The following is a 13,317-nucleotide window of genomic DNA, read 5'->3' as shown; positions in this document are numbered from 1 at the left end:
AACAACTAACCTACTATGTGTGTTTTTGTCTTGATATTACTCAAACAAGTTCTAGGAACATGCTGTGTGGTTTCTCGCAAGTCTGTCTCTTCAGCTGAAATGAAACTGATTCACCCATGGATGTGTGAATCCGCTACTTTGCAGCCATTGGGAATCAAGAAAGGGGCAGAGCCTCAACGAGTTTGTAAGTTCTGTTTTCCATTAAAATCCACACAAAACTATGTAGCAGGCAGAAGAAACCAGCAGGCAGAGGAAACCAGCAGGCAGGGAAGACCAGGAGGTGGGCAGAGCTGGGACAGAGAACACTCACAACAGAACAGGACAAGACTCAACAGGAACACAAGACAAGGTAACCAAGACAGGCAGTAAAAAACAAAGCTAAACAAAGAACTAAAAGAACAAGAAACGAAACAAATCAAAGGACACAAAAGTGAACAAACTAAAGAACTAAAAAAAGGACAAACAGAACAAAAACCTAAAGTACATGGTAACTAGAACATAATAAGAGAAGTAATAAAGAAAAATATGAAATGAAACCAGAAAAGTCATCTACTAAGACTACTAAGTGAGAGCAAATAAGTAAATGAACCAAGGAGCAAAATTAAAAAGAAAAAAAAAATTAAAAGAAATGCAATACTAGCAAGGACTAAGATTTGACTAAGAGCAGGAAGATAGACTAGCTACAATTTCATAAAAACTTCATTGGCCAGTTTTCATAAACAAGGCCTATTTAAAATTGACAGAACAAAATCAAGTTCAAAACAAAGATCAAAATCATGTTTGGTATACAATTTATGAAATATAATGAAGAATTACAGTAACATAATGCTTTATATTCACCACTGGTTCAACTTACCCCATGACTTTCGGCTCAAATTATGCCAGTCCTACCAAACTTGTATCATCAAGCAGTTTAGAGCTAACAGTATAGCATATTACAACCTCCTAAAGCACAAACACATGCGTGATTACTACATATCCCTTGCTATTCTTTAAATATTTGATTTGATGCAAAGAATAAAGCTTTAAAATATTCTCACAATAAGAGCTCATTTAAAGTGTTCAGAAAACACAGACAGAATTTTATTTGTTTTATTTTATTTTAAAGGGGTCATATGACGCGATTTCAAGTTTTCCTTTCTCTTTTGAGTGTTACAAACTCTTGGTGCATGAAGAAGATCTGTAAAGTTGCAAAGACTAAAGTCTCAAACCCAAAGAGATATTCTTTATAAAGGTTAAGAGTCAACCACGCACTCCTAAAACTCCCCATTTAAACACACCCCCACATGTCTACGTCAAGATGTAGGAAGAATTGCATAACACCACCCAGATGTTCATGCAAAGAAAGAAGGTGTAAATTTGATTCTTGCTGTTGCCCACCGCTCCAACCAGCCTTACAAGCTGAAAAAAAAGTCTCGAAAGTCAAAAAACTTCCCTGTGGTTCAACAACAGACACACAACTAGAAATCAGTGGTTAAGTTGTATTTACAACACTGTTCTAGAACAGTTCAACCCAAATATTCAGATGTGTGCAGCACATTTTATGGAGGACTGTTTCCTGATCCTGGCAGAGAAGACTACAATGTTCTGACTCACAGTCTGTAAGTACGTTTACATATGTAAAGGATTTGCCACTGATGATTCAAATGCGAGTTTTGAGCAGGGTAGAGTAGACCTTGTTGTTTATCCGATCACAAATACAGACATGGTTTTATGTTTACGCGCCACGATGCAATGCAATGCGTAAAAACACAGTATAAGACCCCCTTCCTCAAATCTTGTCCTGGAGGTCCAATGCGCTGCAGAGTTTAGCTCCAACCCTGATCAAAGTCACCTGCCTGTGATTTTCTAATGATCCCAAAGACATTGATTGGCACTGATTAGCATGCTCAGGTGTGTTTGATTAGGGTTAGAGCTAAACTCTGCAGGAAAGTGGATCTCAAGGTCCAGATTTGAGGATCTCTGGTATTAGACATTATAATCCATAACTATGTCCCCACTGAATGCAACAAATGCCTAGTTTGTAATGGATTTTTGTCTTTTCTCGCCAGTGTTATGACCGGGACATGCATCAAAGTATGACAAGGGGCGTAACATTTCCATCACATGCTTGAGGCTTTCGGCCAATCACAAAGCACTGGATAGCTGGCCAATCAGATATATATATATATATATATATATATATATATATATATATATATATATATATATATATATATTATTATTTTGATTTTTTTATTTATTTTTTATGATAAATCATAGATGGCCCACTTTACCAGACCCAAAAAGGCATTTATCCGAAGTGAATAATCTTAAAATGTTTTTTTTGATGTATGAAAAACATCCGGGTCTTAAAAAAACAAAATAAAAGTCGTCCACTGAATACACTAGAAGAGATGAATAGACAGAGCATCAGAAATGGGTGATCCCTATTCTTTGCTCAAAAATCTGGAATAATTAAACTCCAAAATTGATATACTGATAGCTGTCACAGAGAGTCACAGGGATTCTATTACCTCTACAGTATAAAATTCAGACGGTCCCGAGAGAGAGAGAGAGAGAGAGAGATAGAGAGAGAGAGAGAGAGAGAGAGAGAGAGAGAGAAATACAGTCTAAAATTAAAGCCATTTTGATTTTATTTACAAGTGATTCATACAGCACATATTTTGGAAACATAAAATCGTATGAAGTGGAAAAAATTAAAAATGTACATCAGTTACAATCTTTCCTTTGCAGAGTTTGTTGTAATGATTTTTATCACCTGGGAAGATGATTTCTGGTTATTTATTTGCTTAACTCCATTTTTTTTTTTCTTAAAATTTGTGCACATTAATATTTGCATGTCACTGTCACTATTTATTACAGCACAGCTTGGATAAATGGATGGACTGCCATGACGTATCTGTGGAGGATGACCTGGTCATCAAATCTGCATGGTCATTCTCTATTTTTTTATGCTTTATTCTCAACAAATAGCATGCACAGTGTGCATGGTCATGACCCCCTTCAAAAAAATAAAAAAATAACTAAAATGCACCATTAAAATTTTATTAAATGTTGTTTATTAAATGTTGTGAAAAGGCAGACCATGAACTGCAGTCAGGAACACCATTAACGCGATTTACCGAGGGCAACGTGATTTGAACCCCCATGAATTAGATTTTTCTACCTAGGGGGTAGAAATCGCTACCACATAAAAGTAAAATCATGAAGGTAAAAAGAAAATATTAAATATCACAAAATAATTGTAAACCCAAAATATTATTGCTTTGGTCTGGAATAAACAAAAAGAAAATGCAAAGTAATTAGTATAAGCAACTCATTCCAAACACATTTAAAGCAAGTTAACTCAGAGAGTGAATAGCAGCAGTTATTTGAAGGCCTCAGTGGCAGCTTTAGCACCCAAATAATGACAATGAACACATTTAACCGTTGTTGACTAGTAGGTCGTATTATTAAGTGGTTCGGATTTTCAAAAGATTTCAAAGATGTTCTAATCATCAAGGTCTCAAGATTATTTGAAAAAAATTGGTGAATATCAGATCAAAGCTATGAAGAACCATAAAATAAATAGCAAATGAGCTAAAAACCACAGCAAAGAATGGATGTCAATGCAGCAGGCACTGTTACACACCTCTCATCTTTGACTTTTTTCTTATTTATGTAACTTGTAAATTGCATATGCAGACAATAAAAAAACACATCAAAACAAATAATTTATAATGTAATGCAGCCCACACCCACTTTAACCAATAACAGCTGTTTTATCATGTAATGCAGCCCACATCCTGTGTAATCAATTTGTGCAGCTCTGACCTACTTTCACTATTAACAGTCAAAGGCAGAATCACAGTTGAGATTAAAGATTAACTCAGATATTGTTCTTTATTAATAAACTATCTAAAACTTGGACCTGGATACTGGATCCTGTTCATTATTTCTAAGCTAGACATTTTAGTCAATAATATAACATTATTAAAATTCAATAATATTCATTAGCTTAAAGGGATACTCCACCCCAAAATGAAAATTTTGTCATTAAAGGGTACATAACATACACAGTTTCACCTAATCTCATGTTAATCTTGAGTACCTATCGAGTAGTACTGCATCCTTCATACCACCTAAAAGTCTTTAGTTTTATCATATTTATAAAAGAAAAATACAGCTTTCCGATTCTCTCCAGAAAAAGCCGAGCTCCTGGAGGCGTGCCATGGGCGGAGCTATAATACTGATGTTTCGTGTTGTTTCCATTAACATATATTCACTTACGTGCGGATTTCCAACAAAAGACAGAAATCTGATGCAGTTGTACTTACATGAATGGGATCTTTTATCACTGGGAATTGTGCATGCAGCGCTGCCGAGGATTTCCCGATGAAATGTGTTGATGAGCGTGGTCTCTCTCTCCTCTGGTCGACGTGTACGAAAGCTCTTTTTCCAATGGAAATGCTCATATAAAGAGTTCCACCATTGTCTACGTCATTAGATCCAAGATTTAAAAAAACCAGCCGAAACTTGTACCAACCCGAAAGTAAGATTTTCAACACAGAAATTCTCTGTCATTCGTCCAAATTATTTTTTAAAACATGGCCATGTTAGACACAATATGTCATTTTTCGCCGCTAGAGGGCGCGTATTCAAAATAAACAAACCAGGTAGAGTAGTTTGATGATCACCATGTCGTTCCAAACCAGTAAAAGCTTTGTTCATCTTCGGAACACAATTTAAAATATTTTGGATGAAAACTGGGAGGCTTGTGACTGTCCCATAGACTGCCAAGTAAGTAACAGTGTCAAGGTCCAGAAAAGCATTAAGGACATCGTCAGAATAGTCCATCTGCCATCAGTGATTCAACCGTAACATTTTGAAGTGACGAGAATACTTTTTGTACTTGAAGAAAACAAAAATAACGACTTTATTCAACAATTCATCTCCTAAGTGTCTCTCCGCATCACCATAGTGCCATTTTGGAGAATATGCGCTGAACGCAAGCGGCGAATGCTATTCTGTGTCAGCCGCAACACAAGGATACGTTTTCTACATGTATTTACGCCTTGATTTGAACGAAACAGAGCATCCGTGCAGCAATGCAGACACAGATGAGCGTAAGCTGCTTGCGTTCAGCTCATATTCTCCAAAATGGAGCCACAGTGATGTGGAGAGACGCAGAGGAGACAAATTGTGGAATAAAGTCGTTATTTTAGTTTTCTTCACATACAAAAAGTATTCTTGTTGCTTCATAATGTAACGGTTGAATCACTGATGGCAGATGGACTATTCTGTCGATGACTTTCGTACTTTTCAGGACCTTGACAGTGTAACTTACTTGGCAGTCAATGGGACAGTCACAAGCCTCCAGTTTTCATCCAAAATATATTAAATTGTGTTCCGAAGACGAACTAAGCTTTTATGGGTTTGGAACGACATGGGGTAAGTGATTAATTACAAAATTTTCATTTTGGGGTGGAGTATCCCTTTAATGCCTGTTTTCTTCCTGTATAGAATATATTCTGGTTTAATATTCTACTATATGACTGCACTTCAGTCAAGAGGCCTGAGCCAGCCCCCATTTTATAAAAAGAAACTCAAGCTTTATAAATCAAAATAGTGTAAACATGTCAACCCATAGTTGTGTAGCCTTAAAGTGCATTTAAATCAAGTACACATTACTTTTAAAAAGCAGTAGCCTTGAAGTGGTTAAAAAATCAAGTACCATTAATAGACAATTAAAAAAAAAAAAAAAAAAAAACAAAGACAAGACCAAAACCAAGGGTACTTTGGTGTGGTTTCCAGGCAAGCATTTTAACTAAGTGCATTTTTGACTGCTCCGTTGCACTCAGACAACAGCAAACTGCACAAATACATACACATGTAAATGTTTTAAAACAGCTTTGCATAAAGCTGCATACCAATTTGCTTGGGTTATCTGTTAAACTGCCAAGAAATGCCCCCCCCACCTGCCTGCTTTCTTTGTGCATCCTGCTGCCATCTCGCCCTGGAGGTTAAACGACACACACACAGCTAACTGATTAATCAAACACACCTGATTAAACTCATCATCCAACATGATGATAATCTGTATTTTATGAAAAATGTATTTCTACAAAACGCACATATGCTTACGTTTTACAGATATTAAAACGTACAATACTGAGGTATTTACAACATCTAAATGTACAATACTGTAGTAGCATGCTAATCATTGGTGAACTAAAAGTTAAATTACTTATGCATACGCACCGACATTCAAAACTTTTTTTTTCAGTAAACTGGGCTGCAACCACCATTGTGCTAGGCTTACCTTTAGGTGCATGCTTTTGACCTTTTTGTAACTAAATTACTTATTGCTTTTCCTGGCAATCATGTTTTCTATTATACTACACTAGGTAACATGCTATATTAACAAATGTAATAAATGACATGCTATTAATAAACACGTGTGCTAGGGTTGGGGGTAAAGGGGTCATGATAAAAATGAACATGCATGATACACACAACTTAATGATAACATTTTTTTAGCTAATCATCTATCTAGGAACAACTATGAACATACTAACAACTTGCATGATAATCAGGCTAGAAATCATACAAACATGCTAGAAACAATCATGCTAGCCATGCTAGTACATGTTAATCAGTGCTAGCAAGATGTTGACCGTTAGTAACTCGCTTCAATGCCTAGCAACATGCAATAACATGCTAATCAGCTAGAAACACGCTAGTGACAGATACAACTTGTTAACACAAAGTTTTTAATATCATGCTCCTGTAAGTAACTTGCTTGAATCATGCTAGCAAAGGTGTTAGTTGTTAATCTGCTAGCAACATGCTTGCAACATGCTAATCATGCAGCAACATGCGTTGTAGTTGAGCATGCTAATCAGGCTAGAAGTGCGCTAGTGACATGCTAGTAACTTTCTAATCATGCTAGCAACATGCTTGCAACATGCTAATAATGCTAACAACATGCTAGTACCATGCTAATCATGCTAACAACATGCTAGTAACATGCTAATCATGCTAGAAACATGCTAGTAACATTATAATCATGCTAGAAACATGCTACTAACTTGCTAATAATGCTAACAACATGCTAGTTTATGTTCTAATCATGCTAGCAACATGCTAGTGACATGCTAGTAACATGTTATTGACATGCTAGTAACTTGCTAATCATGCTAACAACATGCTAGTAGCATGTTAATCATGCTTACAACATGCTAGTAACAATGCTAATCATGCTAGAAAAATGCTACCAAAATGCTAGTAACTTAGTAATAACACTAGAAACATGCTAGTCACTTGCTGACCATGCTAGCAAATGTGAAAAGTGCCGTGACATTCAGCCAAGTATGGTGACCCATACTCAGAATTCGTGCTCTGCCATTTAACCCATCCGAAGTGCACACACACAGAGCAGTGAACACACACACCGTGAACACACACCCAGAGCAGTGAGCAGCCATTTTTATGCTGCGGCGCCCGGGGGAGCAGTTGGGGAGTTCGATGCCTTGCTCAAGGGCACCTAAGTCAGGGTATTGGAGGTGGAGAGAGAACTGTACATGCAATCCCCCCCTCACCCACAATTCCTGCCGGCCCGAGACTCGAACTCACAACCCTTCGATTGGGAGTCCGACTCTCTAACCATTAGGCCACGACTTCCCGCTAGTAACATGCTAGTAACATGCTAGTAACATGCTAATCAGGCTAGAAATATGCTAGTGCTAGTGACATGCTAGTAACTTTTTAATCATTTTATGCAACATTGTAGCCACTTGCCTGTCATGTTAGTTACTTGTTAAATCATGCTAACAACATGCTAGTTACTTTTTAATAATACTAGCAAGACATGTTAATAACCTAGAAAAATCCAAGCGACATGTTAATAACTCCAGCATATGCTAGTAACAGGCCCAATCATGTTAAAAACATATGTGACCCTGGGACCATAAAACCAGTTTATAAATACCGCGTTCCAGGCAACCCGTAACCTGTGTTTTTCCAACCTACTACCCGTGAAAGTGCACTGGAACGGCAGTCAAACCCGTGACACTTCCAACCCGTGAACTCGTACTAGATCGATGTACTCTACCAGGTTCCGAGCTCTGACGTCACATAACCCACGAAACAAAAACAATGGCAACCCCTATGGATATATATTACCTACGGATGCGGTTGTTTATGCAAGTGGTTACATGGTGAGAATAGACTTTAGGAAACAATATACGTTGCAATAAAATTAATAATCTAGCTACAATTCCTTGCGCTCAGGAAGTTGGCGTGATTTGCCTTGAACGCTACAAAAGTCGTGAGTCGTGGTTTTTTCCCGGCCAAATATTTTCCTATCCTAACAAACCATACATAAATGGAATTTCCAAAAATTGACCCTTATGTCTGTTTTGTGGTCCATGGTCACATATGATGATTAACCTGCTGGCTTTCTGGAGCTTTAAATTTATTTTTTTGAATATTGACCTGCCTTTAGCAGCTTCCCTATGTCTCTTCTTCTCTCTCTCTCTCCTCTCATCTCTCTCTCTCCTCTCTCTCTCTCTCTCTCTCGGTCTTCTTTTTAGTGAAGGCATTGTTTTTTTTCTTTGTTCTAGAAAGTGTTAACAACAAGCAAATATTTTGGATTTAGATTGGTTGGGTTAAAAACTCAATAGGCTTACAATTTGATTTGGTATTCTAATTTTAAGAACGTGGATATTTTGTACAAGTTGTAAGCACATTTAGAAGGACCAAGAGCAAAATCATACCGACAGAAATACAAAAACAAACTACCAAATTACTTATTCAGCGAATCAACCAACCACTGACTGTAACTTGGATTGTAATGCATCTACCTGTTTAATGCAACAAGGTTCGAGCACTATTTCACTCTCCAGAGAGCGGCACACAGATTGTGAGCTGCTCCTTATTTGTGCTCTTCTGTATTCAATTTGCATGAATTTAATAATTTTTTTTTTTTTTTTACCTTATGTAGTTTGGTGCAAACTTCAGTGTTTCCGATATCAAGTCCTCAGTTACTTTCTCCAACAGCTTGTGTCCTCTGCTACAGCTGCAGTTACACCAGACGACAGTAGCTTCAGGACAGGGTTATGAAAAACACTGAAATAGTGTAGTTTGAGTTTGCTCCTGTAGTACACCAGTAGGGATTCACAATTTCACATTATTCATTTCAAACGAGAATGACCGCCAAGCAATTGTGCTGTTGTTTCTTGGTAGGCATCAGATCCAGATCACAGGTCATGGAAGTCCCAAAAGTCTAAAAGACTGAAAATTCTAGGGGTTTAAGTGTGAGAAAAAAATAAATACAACAGCTCTTCGTCAATCCATTCATACACAAACACTACAACAGCAAAATTTAAACAAACACGTGGCCATACACCTACTTTCACTCAACCAAACATGCTTTAGTACAGACTCCGTAAAGAAAATAAACCAGACCTAACAAATATCTTTTTTAAGAACTGAGTCTGTCACTGTGACACAGTTATTATTTTCCTCTGTTCAAATAAGAAGAATGTAGTCGTTAAGAACCAAAAAGATACAAAAAAAACAAAACAAAAGCCCCTGATGATCTCTAGTTGTTTTCATTGTTTTTTTCTGTTTTTGTTGTTGATGCGTATATTTTTCCACTGACGTGTCTGTCCTGACAAAGACCTTGTTTGGCATCTAAGTTGTCAAGGTCACCTGCAATCAGCTGAATCTCATCCAATTTAACTCACAAAAAATACAAATAACTTCTTGTGACAGGCCCCTCTAATGTCAGTTACTGATCACATGACATGCAGTTAAACTAATATAATAATAATACAAGTTTTTAGTAAGTGCTTTATATTGTTAATTTATTTAGATTTTACATTTATCGTTTAATTCAATTATTAGCTTTTCATGAACCTCCTGCAGTTCTCTGATCTTGTATTAACATGTGCATCAAATGGACTCAAAGCATTTGATCCACAAAGATACATTTTCCTGTAAGAATTTTTCATGCTTCTCATTTAAGTTCTCTTAATGAACACTAGCCCTGGTCCCATGTTCTACATTTTGATATCTCATTTTTTAATTGCTTCAATTCCTTAAAAAAAAATAGTTTGACTTAACACTCATAGTGTTTCAAATCTATATGGCTTTTTTTTTTTTTTTTAAATGACAGATTTTTCATTTTTGGATCCTTTTCATTCTTTAAGAATGTTAAGGTAATTCTTTATATTTCAAATCTTCTAAATGACTCTTCTGTCATGCAATGCATACATGTTGATACATACATGTTCCTGCTGCATATTGAATCACATGACCATAAGATAAACAATAGTGGGACATTTAAATGTCCATTAACAATCACTGACATTTAGACTCATATAGACATGTGAACAATACTATAAGTGATCACTATTTACCGATGGGTGCATTCTGTTTAGTACAACTTGAGAAACCAGAAAAAAACGTGAGGGGGAGAGCATAATTTTCCAGCATACAAACCACACCAAATAGATATAAATTTACACCTCAACAAAAAATGGCATGGCGAAGGGGGGAGCACAGTCCTTCACACAACTCTGAGGTTTGAGGGTACTGCATTTATATGAGGCTTCGCCTAAAAAAAAGAATTAACTCCAAGCTGTACTAACAGCAATCAAATAATGACGATGTCACAAACCGAAAACTGGACCATCTACACTTTGGCCTGACCATTGTTGTCATTTCTTTGTAACGCCTTCAGCATCAGCTTAAACAATAGAAGCACATGATGAGCTCCACCTGCTGGCATCTCTAACACTTTTTTCCAGGTAGAAACCTTTCCCCCTCATCCAGGTTTTGTATAAAAAGAGTTCCCTCCTTAGGTTAACTGCATTGATATGAATCTTAAATGACAAATCAAACCAAATCTACATGGGTGAACTGCTGCTATGGTCTACGCCTGGTTAAATCTGGTTATATATCCACCACAGACAACATTTTCTTTGTGTAATGTTTTCTGATACTTTTCTTTATAATATTCACATCTACATTAAACTTGACATTTAGAAGCCTTTTTCATTTCCCCAGAAACACTGACGACGCGTTCTTTAGAGTCATATATTTCTTCTCTCCTCTTCTGTTTAGCTCGAGGATTCTGATGTAATAAACCACCAAAGCAAAAGCCACCACGCCCACCACAGCAGAGACAACCCATCGGATCACAGCTTCATCAGTGAAACCACATCCACTGGACAGGGTCCTGAGGGAGGATCTAGAAGAAAATGGAAACATTACTTCATGTACTTAACTCTAGTTTAAACAGATACTGACTGAATCTTTTTTTGGTGGTGACTAAAACAAAACCACTATAGGACAAAACAGCAAATCCAAAGGGGTAAAAAGGAACTGTTTGTTTGTCGTCCGTAGGCTGGTGGACACAGATAGGTAACTGATTTTTTCATGGGACATTAAACTAAGAGTTTTGGGGTTTTTTGTAATTTATTTTTAATTAGATCTCTATAAAGTACAAAATTCAGAACAAATCTGTAATTAATCTCGATTATTTTTCATTAATAAAGTAAATTAAAACTCATTTTTTCATGAAAACCTGTAAGAGCCAAAGATCATCTCTAATCAGCATAGCCTGTATTTACATCCCTGATGATATACCTTCACCCATATGGACAGAGTTTGAGTGATGTTGAGATGTGTGGTCTTGGTTTCTGATGGGATTGTTGATCACACAGCTGAGGTGGTTTTTCCTGAATATTCACCTCCAGAGGTAGAGAGAGACTGGATGCTGAGATCGACACACTGAGGGCTTGGACAATAAACTGTTTCTGTTGTACCAGGAGAGAGTCACAGCACTCAACATTCACAGCTGAAAACACAGTTTTGAACAGTACTGATTTGAAGATGATGAGGTTGATGATGATGATGATGAAAAAAGAACAATTTGAAGTACTGGTGATGACTGGAATGGGCAAAATGGGCTAAAAAAAGGGCAACATTATATGTTTTATGAGACAAGTATTATTGTTATATGAGATTTTTCAGTTCAAAAGCAAAATGAAGTGTATAATCATGACATAAGTTAATGAACATTTACAAAAACAATTCTCACCATAAACAAGTAACATTTGAATCTCTTGAAGGAAGTTCCTCTTTGACTGAAGATCTGTAGTTTTTATAAAGTCCAGAGTGTTCATTTCTGATGTTTTTGATGCTCAGAGATCCAGTTGGACTATCCACTTTGAGTCTATCTCTGAATTTTTCTTTGTTATCATAAACAGAAGAATGATCTGCCTTATAGAATTTCAGCTATACGAGGTCTCGAGGTCCAAACATTCCACAGTATCGCTCCTCTCTCTGTAGTTCAGTAACATCAGTGGGGTTTAGAGTGACAATCTCCCCTCAGTCACTGATACTGACTTCACTGCATTTGTATCCACATTATACACACCTAAAATAAAACCGCATCTTAATAAATGGAGCAAATAAATATGAAGGGTTTATGATATTAGTGTATTGGTAACAAGTTAAGTAACAAGTGTTAGGTAAGATATGACAACAGCAGATGTCATTTAATGCTTATTTGGAATGATTTACAAATTATTAAAAGTACTTTTCTGTAAAAATACTAACTGGACAAAACACATTATTAATCACACTTTACAAAAAAGCAATATAAATAATAAGAATTATCTCCCACCAAACAAATGGAAAATATGATTATAAAGCCACATGTTAGTCGAGGTCTGATTGACTTGTGTTGCTGTGAGTCTCAGTAGTGGTTTCAGTAAAGTGGAGTGAAATATAGCCAATGACTGGTGACGTCATTACTGATACTACGGCTATGGGGTGGATTCAGTCTGAGATGAAACATGCAGTTTTTTAGCTAGGTTTTGTTCAGCATGAATTTTTAAGAGTAGGTCTGGCCTTATGCATTGTGTAGGCTACATTCTATCATGTGTACCAGATGGAGAGGTGATGCAGCTTGATTTATTACTGAGTGTTTAGATTAATTACACAGGCCCTACAAGCAGATTTTTTTTTTTTTATATTATATATTATTGTAAGCAAGCTTTCTTCATACAGTTTAATTTTCATGCTCTTTATGTTGTGTGTTTACCATTTAAAAACATTAGAAATAAGCAGCCATTTGAATGTATTCTTTTTTTACCTGGTTCATTGTGGTTTGCGTTAGTCTGGTGTGGTGTACGCGAAACAGCATTAGTGTTAGTAGGGTATGGGGAAGTGAGCCTCAAAGCCCGAGATGTTCCCCTAACTGTTCCGGGAAAAGATTATGTGTTCTAGAGTGTCAAAAACCAGCTGGTGGTTTACTAGAAA

Source organism: Cyprinus carpio, chromosome B22, assembly GCF_018340385.1.
Source record: "Cyprinus carpio isolate SPL01 chromosome B22, ASM1834038v1, whole genome shotgun sequence".
In the NCBI taxonomy this organism is placed as follows: Eukaryota; Metazoa; Chordata; class Actinopteri; order Cypriniformes; family Cyprinidae; genus Cyprinus; species Cyprinus carpio.
The sequence above is the reverse complement of the archived record's forward strand: the minus strand, read 5'-3'. Positions refer to the sequence as shown.